The sequence below is a fragment of the Plectropomus leopardus genome, chromosome 6 (genome assembly GCF_026936395.1).
Source record: "Plectropomus leopardus strain MGB_pleo_1.0 chromosome 6, ASM2693639v1, whole genome shotgun sequence".
NCBI classification, from domain to species: domain Eukaryota; kingdom Metazoa; phylum Chordata; class Actinopteri; order Perciformes; family Serranidae; genus Plectropomus; species Plectropomus leopardus.
In genome coordinates, this window is record NC_142181.1 from 13,865,794 (window position 1) to 13,883,552 (window position 17,759).

General features: G+C 39.3%; 1 protein-coding gene across 3 annotated transcripts in view; it reads right to left on the reverse strand.

Moving 5' to 3' along the window:
- sphkap (SPHK1 interactor, AKAP domain containing) overlaps positions 1-17,042 on the reverse strand; it is a 141,680-nt gene extending 124,638 nt beyond the window's left edge. For 2 of the 3 annotated variants that reach the window (XM_088078824.1, XM_088078822.1), the window contains exon 1: positions 2,974-3,060. The gene's annotated coding sequence lies outside the window, so the exon portion shown is untranslated. Of the gene's footprint in view, positions 1-2,973; positions 3,061-16,868 lie in introns of those variants that run through there. The other variant, XM_088078823.1, reaches the window with a different exon arrangement.
- Positions 17,043-17,759: the final 717 nt, after the last annotated feature.

Sequence of the window (17,759 nt, forward strand, 5' to 3'; positions counted from 1 at the left end):
TTGGCCACTAAATTTGACTTTAAGAAACTACCTTTAAAGTCAAAGATGGGCAATGTTTTTTGGCCCATTTACTGTATAAACAACAACAACCGGATAGATCAAATTATGTAGCAATAAGATAAGATAAGCTAAGATAAGACAAGATAAGATAAACTAAGATAAGCTAAAATAATCCTTTATTAGTCCCACGGTGGGGTATTTTTGTTACAGCAGCTATTAAGGTACAGGTTAAAATAATACAATAGTAAAAAATAATTACAAATATAAAAATATTGAATAGTAAAAAACAAGGTGCCAAGTATGATGAAAAAAGAAGGTGCAATAATAGTACCATAAAATTACAAGGTGGTCCCCAGACGATGAGTCCTACTGACTTTGTGCCAAATATCAATGTGTCCGGTGTTTCCGTTTATGACCAAATAACAGACAAAAAATGACATTCCCATCAGCCTCAGCTGCACTTTGTGTTTAGTGCAAATAAGCCAATACTAGCATGGTTACACAGGCTGACTATGAATGTGACAAGCATTATACGTGCTAAACATCAGCATGTTTACACCGTCATTGTGAGCATGTAATAGGGTTTTTTGGACTTATGTGTTGGCTTGGTTTGACGTAGTGCATCAGCACAGCAGGGATTTGCATCTCCATTACAACAGAGCTGCCAGTCTAAAGGTGTTACTTTAACTAATGACGTGCTTGTCTTGAGTCAATGACGTTTAATGATCCGTAGCTCTGTTATTTTTGTTTTTCCATCGCACAGCACGGCAGGTTATATAAGTTCATCTGTTGGAGGTGAGTTGTTTGCAGAGGTGCAACAAGAGTATGTTTTCCGAAGCTCTTCAACATCCTACTGTGGCTATTTCTGCTTCCTCCCTGCGGCATTAGAAGACTTACTTCTATCAAGGAAAAGCTGCTAAGAAAGCTCTGCTAATTCCTATAAATTCTTCACAATAAAAGGCCCCTGTTATTTTTTATTTAATAGCCTTTATCATTAAGCAGCAAAATCAGGAAAGGTTGGGTTTTCACCAACAGTAACTTAACACGATACAGCTGAAAGTGAACAAGAAACCATAAAAGTAAAGCTGATATCTGAATGTACAGACAGGACGCAGGAGAGAGACTAAACTTCAAACCGCAGAGATTCGGATTCAAGCTTCATAAAAACTGAAAGCTGAGCACACAGACTTCTCAAAACAAATGGGGACGTGAATCAACAATCTAATGTTAATAAAGTAAAGTACAAAGTTAAATCAAGTATTCTTTTAGTAAAGTTAAATTAAGTATTGTAAGAATTAAATAAATCAAAGCAGAACCCCTGGTGCTTTTATTTTGTAGGACCTGGCTCGTCTTGGGCCAGAAGTGTTGATGTTTTTGCTGCAGACTTGAAGCTTCTGGTCAACAGTTGCATGTTAGCGTTAGCAGACAGTTAAACTGTAACCGCAGTATGAGGATTCATCCACTGAGAGCTGGAAACAAACTTACAGCTCTCCAGTTCATATTTCACAAAGATTTCCATGTCCCACTGGTGCTTTGTGGTTGCAAAATGTGACTAAATAGTCGCGATCGGAGCTCAGTATCTTGTGCTGAATCCGCACGTTCAGTATTTCCAGCTTTTCCATGTTTGTTTGTTTTGGTGCCGTGCAGTGTGTAGATGCCCCCTCAGTCATGCAGATGGACTCAGAGCATTATCAGATGACGTAAACGAAATAAATGATATAGATTAATTTGAAACAATAGATATTTATCATCAGACAATATATTTAGTCATACTGCACAGCCCTGTGGCATAGTAGTGTAAAATAGGCCTACAGCTTTTTTTTTTTTGTTGAAATTTGACAATGACATTTTGGACTTAAGTTTCCAGTGCAAACAAACTATATAATCAAAACTTGTTTATCATGTTCTGTATGTTGTATGAAATTGTGGTGCAGCTCTTATGCGATAAAATGCTATTCTCATTAGCCTGCAAGTATCTGTGAAGAGCACTACAAGACTCAAGTGGCAAAAAGCACATGTGAAAGATAAAGATTGGAAAAAGAGTATTACTTAGTATGCCAAAGATGTCTGTGTCTCTTACTGAAGCTCAGACAGAAATTTCAAAGTAAAAACTCACAATAATAAACTGCTAGTTAAGCTTAATGCAATCCAAGTATGTCTCCAACATGGATCACAGCGTCAAAAATACAAACAAAACTGGGAAAGATTTCTTATAAAGCACTGGAATCTGTACCATGAAAGATGAAATTATCTCTCTTTGGTGTGGTAGAAGATGTCTGATTGTCTGATTGTACATTTTAGGTGTGGGAAGTACCACTGCCATTTCATCTTTTGATTGCCGCCACTCCAACCACCACATGTCCACATCTATCACAGAGACAGAGGGTGAGAGAGTGAGTTATCAGCATGACTGATAGCTGCTCGCCTGTCTCACAAGCTCTGATTCTGCAAACTTAATGTGGCACTCGTCTATGCATAGAAGCCACTACTGTTGCACAGCATTGCAATCTACAAAGAAAACCAAACTATAATGTCCAAAAAAGGAACAAAGGTACTCAGGTACATCGTGGCAGGTGTTGAGCACAAAACATGCGTTGTGTTTTGATCCAGCTTTAGACCTGCAGCAAACGGAGCATTTTGTGACCATGCAACCATGCAAAACCATGAGGTTTGGCATAACATACGCCAACACAACACCAATGCAGCAGAGATGTGAATCAGTTCAAGCTGAACAAAGCTGTATTTGCCTGTATATCTCAAATTAAACCAAGTCACTACTGCAAGAAGAAATAAGTAATCTCAGTATTGATCACAAAAACCCTTTCATATACATAAATACACACACACCATACACACATAAATATGAAAGCCACATGCACACACCCACCACCCACATTACTGTTGATATCCTTGACAGTAGGAGGCAGATCAAACAGAAACAGGTATTATTACAAGATGGCCAAAAGCACTCACCACGCTCATGAGGGTCGATCTCTGTTTCTTAACAAATGGTACCTTTTTTTTTTTTTTTAATCAGTCCCTGCTCTCCCACTGCTTCTATCGCTACAACCTCTCACTGAGGCTTAGGAAAGAGGGTGTTTGGCTTGAGTGTATGTGTGTCTTAGTGTGCCTAATCCCTGCTGAGTAAAGTGGGTGCTAGGCAGCAAATGTTCACTGGGGAATTGTACACACAAAACAGGGGTTAAATTGGGATTTGTTTTGTGGTGGTGGCCTGTTTGCATATGATGGCAGACAGCAAGGGTCCTCGTTAGTTTTTAAGCATTTTAAAAACCTATCAAGCCTTACAGAATCATTACTGTTTCGCATGAACAATTAATTTACTTGAGTAATCGAGAAATAGCCCTTGTCTAGAGCTGTGTAGCCCACATTTTCCTGCAGGATTGTATCACTCCTTTCTCTGTATTCAAGTGCAAACCTTTTAGTGAGTATCAACTCATATACTTAATAATTACAGTATCACACTAATTTAAGATGCAAATTAATGCCCATGCCTGTCCACATACATTCATTGTGTGCTGAGACTGAGCAGAGTGGGCTGACTGTCAGTCTTTTTAAGCCATAAGCAGTCTAAAAGTGTAGTCTTTCAGTTTAGTGTTGCCATGTCAGTAAAAGTAATTCTATGTCATGTATGTTCTAAGTAAATCTATGCAATCCTGCTTTATCTACTTGTAGTGACAACAGCATTATTTTTTGTCATGACCCTTTTTACTCACATTTAACCAAAATCATGGTCTTTCCCTAACCTGAAGTGCTTTTGTTGCCTAAACCACAGACAGAAGTCTGGACAAAAACCCGCGATTATGGTGCCACAGTCCTGGACACTGTCAGTCCATTCTCTCCCTCTTTTTCTTGGTCAACCAAACAATGTCAAATCCTGTCCTCTTTTGCTTCTCGGGTCATCCATAGGCAGCGTCTTTTGATTCTGCATTATGTTAGCAGTCATTCACATCTGCGTGGTCATACCCACAGGTGCAACTGAAGTTGGGAGTGCACTGTGTACCTGTAGGCATATTCTGACACCTAAATGCATTTAAACGGCCCCCGCTACACATATACTATGTGCACTTTTCAAAATGAGATGGTAATACAGTGCAAATATGTTGCTGAAAATAACATTAGTGGAAGGATTTACACAAGTATAAATATCAAATTATGTATAAGACACCTTACCTGCATGCCTTTTAGATTACTAAGAAATCCCACTAAATTGTGAGGAAACTATTAGACAATAGTGCAAAAATGGGGCGATCTCTCACTCACCTGGTAGAGTGTGCACCCTGTGGCCCTTTGCTCCCCCACCCACGCACCTTTCTGGTCTCCCTTAAGCTGTATATGAATGAAGGGAAAATGCCCAAAAACTAGTATAAAAAAAAAGAAGAAAATAATGAAAAATATAGTGCAGTGCTGTTTTGCATCAAATGCATTGATGTTAATTAAATGTTTAACATTTTCTTATTGAGTTGTTGAAATTTGATAGGACACTCTCTTCAGAAAAATTGATATGGAAAACACAGAATTTATGAAAAAATAAATGTAACCTGGAAAAAGATAAAACTGTATTAACTCAAATAACTGTCTCTGAACATAATCCTGGAAGCAACTGAAATTTCACCACAATTACAACAATGAATGCAATGTAGTAAAATGCAAATAATTTCTGGGAGGCAGAGTTGAAACCTCAGTGCTGCTAAATATGCTTCCTTTAATTGCTCTTCATGGTGGAGCAGAGGCAGCTTAAACACATGGTTGGACAGTAGAGTAGGCCACCATGAGGTCAGACAAACTATATGTTATGTAAAGAAGCTAACTGAATACTAATGGAGCTAATTAGATGTATTTCGTTTTTTTTCTTCTCATGAACAGAGTCTGCTGACGACACTTTATTTTTACACGTGTAAAGGACGTCAGCATACAGGATGTAAACAATAGCTTGTTTCTTTTCCAGCTGCACTCCAGATGAAGACATTCTTAAAAAACACAAAATCTCTCACACACAAACACATACTGTACACAGACACACACACATATACTGTATACAAACACACAAATACTGTATACACACACACACACACACACACACACACACACACACACACACACACACAAAACAAAGGTTTAAGTAGATTAGTGGGCAGTATGATGAGCCCTTAACAGGACTAGTCCTTGACACAGAGGCCAACAGAGCAGGACAACAAGAAAAAAGCTTGACAATGAGCCAAACTCTGCTAATGCATTTAGGGATGGTGATAACCTAAAGGATACAGCAGACTTGGCAAAATGAACCTGCAGAGCTTTCTGCTCTCACAACAACCGTCAGTGTGTCCTTGAAGAAGACATCTCACCTCTTCAGCAACAGCAAACTGCAGCAACACAGGAGCCGCATGAATATACCAAATGCTTCAGAAAAAGCTGCAAACACATAAAAATCCTTATTTGATATCAAAAACAGCAGGGGCTATCACATCAACATAGAAGTTCACAAGCAGTACAATCATTTCACACATCCAAATATGAACTGCTTCCAAAACTATTATCATAACATCACCTCGATTGTTTTCCTTTGCTTATGTTTTCAGATGTTTGTTTGTTTTCCATTTGTGAGCGGACATGATGTGATATTTATCAGATTTCCCAAGAAAGAGAAGCCAGCTACTATTTCAATCCTCGATCAACCCGGCCTGTTGACTAACAGCAACAGACTGCGAGCGCATTTGCAGTGAGTGAAGATGGGTTAAACACACGCACACAAACATCCGGGGGCTACCTACCACTATCACATATGCCTGGCCCTGTGAGCAGCTGGGTTTTCTGGGCATCAGAAAACTTCAGCTGCTGCCTTAAAAGCCTGGCTTCATTTATTACAATTCCATGTCTAGATATTTAAAAAATATAAAAATAAAAGACTGCAGCAGGATCAGAATCAGCAACTGTTACTGCTAATTACTGATCATAAATGTAAAAGAACAAACACAATTTAAATACTTATTCATTATTTATGCTGCTCTGTGTGTCTAGTCCTCAAGTCCTCACCATCATAAAGTGATGCAGATATTTGTTCTCTCTCTCTCTCTCTCTCTCTCTCTCTCTCTCTCTCTCTCTCTCTCTCTCTCTCTCTCTCACACGCACGCACGCACGCACGCACGCACACACGCACGCACGCACACACACCAAATAGCCAGAGGAAAGGAAGACGATGAATGCAGATTCTTTTGCTGTTTTAATGGGATTACGACATCCAGCAATCAGGCAAGAACAGATTTAAGGGGCATAGCCTAAAGCAGCAATACTCGCCTTATGGCCTCCGGGCCAAATCTGGCCCCCGATAGGGTGCCATGTGTCACCCAGGTGACTTTGCATGGATTGTTGACACCCTTGGCTTTACTCTATGAGGACAAGAGATCATATTTCCAAAATCTGGCGCCCTCTAAAAAGGGTATCTCTCCAAAACGAACACAACTCATGGTGGTGGCGCTCTTATCTGACAATCCAAATGGGAGCATGTGTCAACACAAAGGAGGTGTATTTCTGTTATTTCATCCCCCTTTATCTAACCAGACAGGTCCATTAAGATTTTTTTGATATTTGATTGATCCGCTCTCACCAGAGACATGCGAGTTAAAAGACGGGCTTTTTATCTAATTTCTTTTCTTTGGAATAAGAATGACTTTTGTCAATCTGGGGGGAGGAAACATTTGAAAACAGCCACACTCAGACCAAAACACTCCTCGACCTCAATCGCCTAATTCATCTCCTGCTGCCCTCACCCGCAGTCTTTTTCTGTTAAGAAAACCTATCAGACATCTGTCTTCTGCTACCCGGGGGGATAACACACACAGGAAGAAAAGTTAAGGGAGTGACAGTGAGGGAAACGAGGAAAGCACAGGGAGAGACAACTGAGTACTGGGAGAGAAGGTGAAGAGCATCCGCAACACAACAATGCAGCTGGGTACACACACTCACACATACTGTAAATTAATCCAGAATTATGCACAGTGCACAGAAAATTAGCAGAAAGCAGTAAACATGAAAATGAGGACGACTGTTTTTTCAATGTGCTGTTTTTTGCTGATGTTGCCAGTGTAACAAATATCATCAATGCCCTAAATGACTACTTCTGATGCTGTGATGGTTTTGCACTGCGCTGCACAAGTTCAGAGCCGTTTTTATGTCTCCACACCGGCAGTAGCAGTTTCCAGAGGCATTACGTTTATGGTTTGTCCGTCCAAGTATTGTGACAGCAATATCTCTAGAACATCCTTAGGGAATTGTCCAAATGTCCACTTGGGCTCAAAGATGAACTGATTAGATTTTTGTGGTCATGGGTCAAAGCCCAAGGTCGCTGTGACCTCATCTATTTCTTTCTAAAGAATGTAATATCTCAAGAACGCCTTAAGGGAGTTTTTCTCAAATTAGGCACAAATGTTGGCTCAGAATGAAAATTTAACTAATTAGATTTTGGTGGTCAAAGGTCAAGGTCAATGTGACCTTACATCTGTCTCATTCCCATGAATGTGATATTCTTAAAACACCTTAAGGGGATTTCTTCTGATTCAGCACAAACGCCCACTTAGATTCAAATAATTCGAATTTTGGTGGTGAAAGGTCAAGGTAACTGACACCTCACAAAACATATTTTTGGCCATTAATCGAGAGTTCGTAAGGTAATTATAACAAATTTTCACACAAAGAAGACAATGACGAAGTGATGATATTTTATATCCAAAAGGTCAACAGCCAAATTTCATGATCATTTTCTGCAAAAACACATTTCTGGCCATGATTCAACATCATATCTCAGGAACAGAAGGGGAAAAATTTGGTCAGATACTAAACCGGTGACACTAATCTTGGGTGCACACCTTGAAACTGGGCAGGTTGTATAGGTCTTCTGTGCTGCCAAGTGCAAGATGTGTGTGTGAAGCATCCTTATTTTACAGGCATGGATGTAAATATAAGTGCAACTTCTCTGGTGTGTGGAGGCACACAACCAGGAGGCAGTAGTTCTAGTTTTGAATGTTTTAAAGTAGCTATGGCATGTATTGTTGATTGTACAAACTTTTCTTTGTGATCAATTTGCAGTATTATTTCTTCCAAACAAATCCTCGGTGTTGCTGTATGAGTCATTGAACACGCTACTTCTGATGCATCGTGAAGGACTTCTTGGAAAGAAATTACCTGGTACTGGATATGATAATAACAGCTCAGAAAATAGGGCAAGAAATGTTAAAAATTCTTCTTTTCAAAAAATTGCTCTAATCATATAAAATTGCTCAATCGTTAAAGGCTGTTGGAAGGTAACTTAACACAGCAGCCTTTTGTACTGCTGCATCCACAGTGGGTTTTTTCATTGCCTGGCCGCAGTCACATTCTCCTCCATGGGAAAACTGACAAGGCAGTTTTCTATGACTCAAGCCACACATTTGTGCACGGGGACTGAGCTCCAGTGACCTGACCCCCACTGGTCAGCAACACGTGTCTTGTCATTGGCGTTGATACCTCTTGACATTTTCCTAATTCCTAAAATGTCTCGACTCTCAGGGCTATGAGAACTTGCTGCTGTGACACACGGTCACTTTTAGCCACTTTTTTTAGTGGTCACGCCAGAAGTATGACCGCTTAATGGCCCATATGGTTCCAACATGCACAACAGCTGCCTCTAATTTACACAGCATCAAACTTTAGGAGGGGAAATAAGCACGCTACAGCTGAGGCTAATTGGACTGATAGATAGGATGGCGACTGGTGAACTGCTCCTGTGTGGGTTAATGAGCAGAGCTCCTCTTTAACTGTTTGGATGAAGTGAACCAGCGAGGAGGTGCTTCTTAGATTAAACGCTGTCAGGGAAGCACTGTGATTTATAAAGGGAAACCATAGGTGAAAATATGATTGGTTTTAAAAATGTGGCTTTTATTTATATTTTTGTATTTTGCTTTTTTTTTGCCACACATCAGGAGAGCCAGGAGAGTCATTGGCAACATGGGGCTAAATACAACTTGTTTTAATAAGCAATATGACAACTTGCATCATATAATATTATGTCTGTAGAGCAGTGCACGTTGTGTTTGTTTACTAGAAAGTTCTTGTGTTGTGACAGGAAACATGGCAGAGTTAGTCTCTAAAGAATACTAAAGCTGCACCAATATGACACTATTTTGACTTTAGAGCCTATGAAAGAGGTGTTGTAAGTGGCCATGGGCGATATGATGAGCTGTTTTGAGCAGAACTTTTGTGGGACGCCGTTTTTCTATTCATGCATCGCTCACTTTGAGCATTGCAATGGATGAAGAACGGCTGATTCATAAAGTTGAAGGAATTATCTGTAAAAAACCTCCTTATTTCATCCCAAATGCCCACATGAGGTACCAGCTGGCTTGAGGGAGATTGCCAGACAGCTAAACGTTTCTGGTAAATGACCATCACTAATAAAAATCGAGGTTATGCAATGCAATGTTACAGTCGGAAAACTTGCTGTTGGGATACGGTGGGATTATTTTGTACTCGTGAGTGACTGCTGAGTCAAGTGTGACACCTGATAAAATTCATTAACCAGTCTGTTCTGGCTCTTAATATCAAACTGATTTGAAAACGTTTACACCAGCCCAATTCTACTCTTAATATTGTGAGGAACATTCCAGATTTTTTAACAAATTTTATAGCTTGGGCAAAACCAGGTTCACGAGATGAGGCTCAAGCGAGATAGACGCAGGGAAATGCGGGAAAAAAGTGAAATAGAAATAAAGAGCAAGGGAGAGGTACAAAACGAAGCAGGATCTTTGAAAGCGAGTGTGTGAAAGAGAGAGGAAGGTAATCAGACCAACAGAAAGCATACTGTATGAAAGGAATCAAGGAGAAAGAGTGAGCAACAAAGAAGAAGGTCATGGCCGTAATTGGGAACATTCATCACGAGACACTTTTAGGAGAAGGTGTTATGTGCCATCCATCCACTGAGCAACTGGCTCTCTGAGTGGCTGATGATAAGACTGTCTGGAGACATGCCAGCCAGCTAACAGCTTCTGTCCATTTACTATCGCAAAATGCTTCAAAAGCTGCCCATACATCCTCACAGTATGCAAGGTTACTAAGGCCTCTTGGTCACTCTGTGCTGAGGCTGGTGGTATGCAGCACGAGCATGTAAATGGTGCAAGTTTGAGTGCAACATGGACAGAAATGTTGATGGAAGCTGCAGGTGCCAACTCAATCAATCTCTGATAATTCTTTGGAAAGATTTAATTAAGCATATTTCTTTTAATACCTGTAAAGCCTTTATCAAAACTGTGTTTTGTGAGCTAACTTCAAATTATAATGTGTGATCTCTCGTGACATTTTTCTGTAGAAAATGAAGGCCACAGTGATGAGAACAGAGGGAGAAGAAGTCACTGCTGCGTCCTGGAGGTGGAACAAGTTAATGGATAAGGCTCTAAAATCTAAATGCCACATCAATCCTCCATCTCTGCTCAACTCTGCTAAGGACACAGCAGTGAATTCTCCTTCACTGCAGTCTCACACTGTGAAATAGCAGTCTCTTAAGAGTACAAGTCAAAAGGTGAAATGAGCCAGAGTGTTGCTTTAGGGAGAGCTAAAGTGGAGGTGAAGAAGAGGGAAAGAATGGAAAGAGAAAAGGAAAACAGCAGAAAGCATTAGATGAAGAAGAGAGACCAGAAAGTGAAGACTGGAGCACAAAAAGAGAGTGCAACAACAGAGGGCAGATTTGACATTTGAGTGTTACACAATGAGTTAACACAAAAATACTTGAGCATTTGCATTAACATAGAATACATTTGCCAGCTCACACAGTTTAACCATCGATTTAGAGAGTCTGTACGATGTGCTGGCCTGCTTTCTGTCTAACAGTGACATTTTATTCACAAAAAAAACAACACTGTGTAGGATACAGATAGAGTTATTAGCAGGGAAGCTGAAATTAATTAGCTTGATAATTCACCTCAGACTGCGAGAGTAGCAGCACCTGTCTCCTGAGAGGTGATCTCTTGTTAGCTGCTTGTTGGGTATTAAAAAAGGTCACGTGATGATCTGCCAAGGGTAGGTAGTACAAGCATATACAGTATGTTGTATTATCACTGTATGTAGTAGTGTTGTCACGATACTAGGACTTCGGGGGGGGGTATGCTAATGCTAATATCCAAATGTTGACCGAACACTTGATGCACACAGCAAAACACTGACACTTCCGGCCTGAGACGAGCCAGGTTCTTCAAAATAAAAGCACCATGGGTCCCACTTTGATTTATTTAATGATAACAATACTTTTTAAATTTTGTTATGAAAGTATTTTATTTAACCTCCTTATAACCATATTTGTTTAAATGTTACTATAACAGCAATGTGATCAACTTTACTATATCACAGTAACTACTTCATTTAACTTTACTGTAACTGCAGTTCATTCAATAATTTTGTATTTTAGTAGTTAACATTAGTTCAGAGGACATTAAAAAAATATCGATATATCGTGTAAAATATTAAAATATATTATTTTATAGCCATATTGCCTAATGCCTAGCCCTATTTATAACTGTTTCAATTATTCAGAAACAATTCTAGTATGTAGGCAGTACAAATAACTTGGACACAGTTTCAGATGTTTGCATTCATAAACTCAAATGCAGAATTTTCTTAAGAATTCTTGATGTGATGGAGAACCATACATGTAAGGATACAATTTAGCACAAGCACACACCAATAATAAAGCAATAAAATGCCCAAAGCCTCTTGATTACAGAAACATTCACTCGCAGGATAAGACAGAAGGGAAAAAAACGAGTCACTGCAGATAACGGTGGAGCTTGACCTTGGCGATGGCCATAAGTGAGTTCATTCATGTTATGTAGAGGCCTCAAAAGCAGGGTGATACCTCGTATCATTTAGAAAAGTGATATAGTTACATGGTAATGAAAGAGCTGGGCAGGTTGCCACCCCCCAAAAATACCCAAAGATGTGAAATATTTGAGATGCCAGTTCATTGTTCTGTAACTATTTTGACTTTTCCGTGGACCTTGTACAGCCCATCTTAACCTTGCTGTCGGCGTTCCCTGTGGGTCTGCGGTTCTAGAGGCTTTTTTCTCAATAAGCCCACACTGGTCTCAGTAGAGGCAACCCAATAAAGTTTTATAACGTGCTCACACACTGGTGTGCACAGCAGGGAGCACGGGATTAGCCATGCTGTTTTGTCCTTTTGTATTGAAACATGGATTGGTATTCCCAAAAGTGACAAACCACAAGATAAATCCTGTCCAAGGAGCAATTACAAAGCATTAAAGCAGTATTTTCTTTATGCAGGCTGCCCATACTTGGCTCAGACACCACACCAATACAAGTTAAAACACATTTTGTTCCACACTGCAGCAGAAGTGTCTAGACAACATTTTGCAGTTTAAAATGACTAGTTTGCGCAGGAAGAAGCAAATTCCTGGGACTTTTAGAAGATTTAGATTTGGTCTGCAGTGAGCATTAAAAGCAAATATAACACTTTTCATCATTTCCACAAAAATGGGACTCTAGCTCCTTCACACACTGTGATGTTCTTCCTCTTCATCTACATTACACCCTGCTGGACATAAAATAAGTGCCTGGGTTCAAATTCTTGTCAGAGCGCACACAGCTGGGTCCTCGGGTATGACATGTCACACTATACTCCAACTCAAAAATATAACAGTCATACCAGCTTGACTGTGACCTGAATGAAAAGGGGTTCATGTCAGATGTTAGAGAAACAAGCTCAAGAGAGAGCAAAAACCAAAAGAGAAACTACAAAAAGGTTAACACTTTGAAACCAGTGAAAAAAACTGACTTGATTTCTTTCAAAAACATAGGAAGAACAGATAATAAATAAATAAATAAAAAATAAATAAAGTAATGACCCAAAAATTTGCAAGAAATTAGTGAAAATTACCTGAAAATTAAAACAAAACATACAAGGAAATTACCTGGAAAAAGTTCTAAAATATAAAATAATTCTGTAACAGAATTTTAAATATGTAATTATGATCATTTTAAATATAGTTTTTCCCTAGCTTCTTTTTTTATTTATTTTATTTATTTATTTATTGCAATACGTTGAAAATTTCTTACCAAGTTGCTTATTGCCTTTTTCCTCATGTTTTTGAAAGAAATCACACCAATTCACCCCGGGTTCAAAGGTTAAATACTTGTGAAAGGCATCTGAAAGCAGCACAAGAAAAGTGATGTCGCTCCAGGTTTCACGGGGCTAAATGCTGTGTCTGTGGCATCCTGTTTATGCAGGAAAATATCCAGCAATGACATCAGGATGAAGCCAAGACTAGGAAAGTGTAAGCAGATGCCAGGAAAGAGGGGCAAAATAACATTCTTACACAACTAAAAGTATTACACCATGCAAGTTCCTCCAGAGTACAATAGCTACTCAAGTGTCACTTCATAAAAAGAACAAGATCCACGCATGGACAGACACACAATCATCAGATATCCAGCTGGCAGAGTAGCTGGCCAAGGGACTAAAAGCAAGCTGTTAGCTGTTATCAAGACTGTGAATCTCCTCACAATGTGCGGAGGATTTCATCACAAATCCAGCAACTGGAGCCTCTCTGCCATCCAGAGAAAGGAGGGACTGGAGCTTAGTCTGTGTCATGACTGCTGGCCTGAATACAACACAAAGCCTCCGTCAGTAAAATTAACTGAATACTGTTTTGACTGTGACTTAATACTGTTTCCAAAAACAATAGTCTTCTGAGACCAAAATCCCAAAGATGGCATTTTAGATATTTTTAACGGATTAACGCTGAGCCAACATTTGCTCAAGGAAGTATCAGGAATTTAGGGAAGAATAAAAAGTATTGAAAAACACAATTTCTCAATCAAAATTGTATCCAAAGTGAGAAAAAACACCTGTAAACACTTTTTAAAAGTCTACATAAGTATATCTTTTCAACAAGCTTCTGTAAACCTCTGCCCTTCCTCAGGAAAATGACTTGCATAGATTTCCACCCCTGATGCCTGCTAATTAACCACACAGTTTTCACCCCAAACATAGCCTAAATATTTTATGTATTTTGACCGTAACAGAGCAACATACACTGAGTAAACCTTTCCAGCAGCTCTATGGCTTATTTGGGTCAAGCTGTGAAAACAAGCGAAGGAAAACTAACCCTCTAAAAAACCAGGACAAGCCCAGCAGTACAAAAAACATGTTGTGCATAAACAAATATACAGGGAAATGAACTGTGTGTCTGTTTGTGTACATACTCATTTTTATACCATTCTTATGAGCACATCAAGAAGGAAAAGACGAATGAAAGAAGGGTCTCTCAGTGTGAGGGAGTGACAAAAGTCTTTCTATAATGACTGAATATCTACTGTGACTCTCTCTCTCTCTCACACACACACACACACACACACACACACACACACACACACACTACCCAGTGTCATTCTTAGCTCCTTGAGACAAACAAATCTCTTTATTTATGAGCGAAACCACAACAAGGACAAAGTGGAATTAAGCATCTTTCATATGTTTTACAGTTGAAGCACTTTTTTGTGGCTGCACAGTTAAAGCAACAAAAGAACAACCGTAGGTCCACACTAAGGAACATCTGTTTGCTGCTTTAAATAAATAAACACATATGCACTCTTCATTATGCATTATTTTTTTCTGTTATTCATATTTATGTATAGCAACAGCAGGTGGGGGGGGGGGGTGTTGTGGTTTAAATTGCCTGATTTCATGGCAGCTTTTCTAAAAAAAAAATGTCTGTCAGTCATTTTTATTTGTTTTTTAACATGGTGCAAAACACTTTACCCCTGCTTTTGTGCAGATTATTGGGGTATTGCCTTCATGATCTTCTTTCTTCTTGGTAAATGTGAGATATTAGCATCACACGTGTCTACATGTTAACAACCAGAAACAGGAAAATGAGTTTTATGCAGGAGATGGCCATGTTTGGTAAAAGAAAAGAAGAGAAAAGAAAAGAAAACTCATGGGAAACTACTTACTACTGTGGTGATGGGATCAGGTTGGGTTTATTGACAGCCACTCTAGCCGTTCTTTGAGACTGGTCTAAGGTAGGATGGTGCTTTGAGCTGGATCAAAGCACTGTTTAACTGATTGATTTAACAGACTCATTAATCTATAAAACATCAAAAAGTAATGGAAAGAGGTCGTGGTGACTTCCTGGCTTTCCAAAGAGCATCTTTCTCTCTCTCTCTCTAATTTCTGTCATCTCTTGCAAAAGCAAAACAACAAGTAATGGGGCATCAATTTTTGGGAAAAAGAAGTAGCATACAGCCTAGAAGAGACAACTGAAAACACTGTGTTATCAGGACGTTTTCTCTGCACTCAAGAAAGAACATACTGTATAGCCTCTGTCAACCACACTGTAAAAAGCAGGAAGCCATATTTGTTCATCTCTGATCTTTTACAAAACAATATTTTCTCTATCTTTGTGTATGGATGTAAATAAGGTGTGTTGTTGTTTGCGTCTTTCACTATTTCAGCAAACCAACTGACAGGGAGCAGATTTATTACATGAATGCAGAATGTGTATACTGAGATTAAATTTGGTGTTGAGGCTCTGACCCCTCCAGCAAACAGCGAGCTCAGCACAGCAGAGATTGGGGAGCGATGGTCATAATCAACTTCCCCGTCAAAATCACATTAGATACAGAGTGCGATGCCAGCTATTATGTGGAATCTTCTAGTCTAGTAGATTAAGAGGTTAAAAAAATAAATAAATAAACCAGGCCATCCAGCTGATATGCAGCAGCAGGCTGAGACACAATTCAGCTATTGAGCATATTAAAATCACCAAAAATCCATGCCTTAGGGCAGAAAATCTCTTATGAAATGGTATGATAAGTACATGACCATCATGGGTGTGATTTTGAGGTTGATGATTAAAGTGACTGAGTGTAGCAGCAGCGTAACGTCACAGTATAAAATAGGAGCTCAGCAATTTAGATGTTATTATGATTTGAAGGCAAGCTGTTACATAAACGTAGCTGCACATGATGTACTGTGTGTGGAAAAAATGGGAACAACATGTCCTATAGGTGCATGAAGCCATCCATGCTTTGTTTTAATGTAGGGATGCGCAATAATATCAGCATGCCATCAGTATCAGCAAATATTGGCTTTAAAATGAAATATCAGAATAAGCCAACGTGCTGATTTCAGCCAATATCACAAACCAATATCTCTTTTTTTTTAATTGACAAAGTGAACATGTACAAAACATCAAACCTACCAGCAGATGGAGACACCATCTGCTGCTGGGGCATCACAATAAGAGTATGCATAATATGATATAAGACTACAGAAGACTACAGAAAAGATTTAATGATCACTAAAGTTAAGTTGGGGGGTTGTCAGCAAAATTAGGCCTGTTGCTACATATTGGCATATTGGATATTGGGGGGAAAAAAATCCAAAACCGTGTATTTGTAGCTGAATGCCATTCAATACTCCTTTTGAGTTTGAATACAGCAAACAATATTACCCTTTGACAATATACAGACCTGTTTGCAAAGAAGCAACAACCTAAAATGAGCAATGTGTAATGCTCAAACAAGACAACTCACATTTTACCACAACACAGGTTAGCATCATACTGCGCGTGCCAGACAGCAAAGACAAACTTAGCTTAGCCGCAAAGTGAAACATGCTCACCTGTTGACAGCAGCAAAGAGCTAGCATTAGCAGCCAGGGCACTGCCAACTAGCAAAACTACTAGCAGCCACATTGCTGGTACAAATGTACAGCTACTAGGCTAGTTAGCTAACCCTGCTAAACATGACTGAACAGAGCTAAACATAACACTCTCAATATGCATGTTAGCACGTTAGCAGAGACTTACTTTGCCAAAGTGCAGCAGTGGTTGTCCTCAGCGTCTAGTGGAAGATAAATCCTCTGTGGAAAAAATAGCCAAGGTCCCAAATTGCCAAAAATAAAACTCCAAGCAATTATTTATCCACAAAACCTCCTGGAGAGCGACATAATAGTGTTGGAAACAGGAGAGCAGCAGCTGCCACAGTGCGGACCAGAGGGGCGGGTACTGGCGCTTTAAACGGGCCGCTTCAGCAGCAAAAGCTACGGAGCCCGGGAGGTGACATGAATGAGTTTTTTTTTTATCTGTGTGAGTGTACTAATACAACAATACGACACGTAAAATGCACTTTTTCAACCTGGCACAAAGTGATTGCAGCTTATTTTGTCACTGAATAGCTGTTTCAGAATGACTTGATTTCATTCATAGTATTATTTTTGAAAGATTATAGCCCACCCACTCCCTTTCACTTATTTAAACAAATTTAAAGGACCAATACAACACATAAAATTGACTTTTCCACTTTTTTAACTGTCAAAGCCTTGGATATACCAATGACTAGTAGCAGCATTGATTTTTACGCATTATTTTTTGTGCAGTGTCAAATGTTCACACTCATAACACTCTAAAAACAAAATGCGTTTTTCAAAATCAGGAGGTCTTATTTTATTTGCCATGTTTGATTTCATTGAGTTTTTTTTAACCAGCATCAGTCCTAATCATAAATATTGGTGATGGGGGACAAGTAAATGGACTTGCACTTACAGTATACGCCACCTTTCTAGTCATCTGACTTCTCAAAATGCTTCTTGTCCAAGGATACTTTAACATGCAGAATGGAGGCGGTTTGAACCACCAATCTTTCAATAGTGGACGATGTGCTCTACTTCCTGAGCCACACACTAATGATTAGGCATAATA